This window comes from Selaginella moellendorffii, unplaced genomic scaffold (genome assembly GCF_000143415.4).
Source record: "Selaginella moellendorffii unplaced genomic scaffold, v1.0 SELMOscaffold_91, whole genome shotgun sequence".
In the NCBI taxonomy this organism is placed as follows: Eukaryota; Viridiplantae; Streptophyta; class Lycopodiopsida; order Selaginellales; family Selaginellaceae; genus Selaginella; species Selaginella moellendorffii.
The window spans coordinates 231760-233276 of NW_003314352.1; positions in this window are offsets into that span (position 1 = coordinate 231760).

Consider the following 1517-nt stretch of genomic DNA (forward strand, 5'->3'; position numbering starts at 1 on the left):
CATCCCAGACTCAGGAATCCCAGCTTGAGTCATTCGGGGCATAGTCCTGAACCTACTGCTCCGGTCCCGATGGATATTTCTTGGTACTCCCCGACTCATTAGAGGGAAGTTGAGTCCTGCTGAGAGGCAACGTCGAATATCTCATAATCTTTGCCTCTACTGTGCTGATCCTAATCACAAAGCAGCTGTGTGTCCCAGGAAGCCTCCCCGATTGCTCGAGTTCACTCTGCCTCAAAGTCCACCACTGTTGCAGTCGGGAAACGACCCTGTCCAAACAGAGTAGGAGCTGTCTGTTTGGACTCCCCAAATAAAAATCACTTTTCTTCCTTATCAAGCTCCTCACCACCTTTCATCAAAGCCACCACCAATTCCCGCAACTTCCGCGTCCCATGTCTCCTTTCTTTCACCGGACAATCAGGACTCAAGGCTTTGGCGCTACTGGACTCGGGTGCAACTTCCTGCTTCATGGACACGGACTTTGTTGCCCGACATCACGTTCCTCTTTCTCCTACCATACGGGATCTGAGGGTTGAAGGCATCGGCGGGCATTTTGTGTCTCCATCTTCTGGACTTAGGGAAACGTTGCCCGTTCGAGTACACATCGGGTCCACCGTCACCGATATCGCCTTCAACATCATCAACAGCAAGTCTTCCTCTGTGGTGCTCGGTCTTCCTTGGTTCCAACTACATCAGCCTTAGATTTGTTGGAAGGACTTACAGCTCATCTCTCCCACATCACCATCTCCCACGGCTTCCCCTGGTGTTCATCGAGTCCGAATCAGGAAAAGTTCCCTAAACTCAAGTCGGGGTTCTGTTCCTGACTCTACGCAGTTTTCATCCTCTTCTTTTTTCTCTCTTCCATCTTACACTGGACAGTATCCTCGTCTCATCATTCCATTTAGTCGTACTCCTCCTCCTATCTCCACAATCACTATGAAAGAACTCCTTCATGAAGAACCTCTTTTTCTTTTTGCTTTGCATGTTTCTCCTGTCAGTCTTCTTGAGAAGTATCATGATTTTGGGGATGTGTTTGACAAGAAAAAAGCTAGTGTACTGCTTGTTCATCGGCCTTATGATTGTCCCATTGATTTACAGGAAGGAGCGTCACCTCCGTGGGGGCCTATCTACGGGTTATCCCCGTCCGAGCTTAAGGCCCTCAAAGAGTACGTGGATGAGAACCTTGCCTCGGGCTACATTCAGCATTCGCAGTCCCCGGCTGGAGCGCCTGTCTTCTTTGTCAAGAAGAAGGATGGGAGCTTGCGGCTAGTCATCGACTACCGAGGTTTGAACAAGGTGATTGTTCGGAACCGTTATCCGCTGCCCCTGATCTCGGACCTGTTGGAACGCCTTGGCGGTGCCCGCTTCTTCACCAAGATCGACCTCCGTGGAGCATACAACCTGATCCGGATCTGTCCTGGTGATGAATGGAAGACTGCGTTCCGAACCCGCTATGGCCACTTCGAGTACACTGTCATGCCATTTGGCTTGACAAATGCTCCAGCGGTTTTCCAACACAT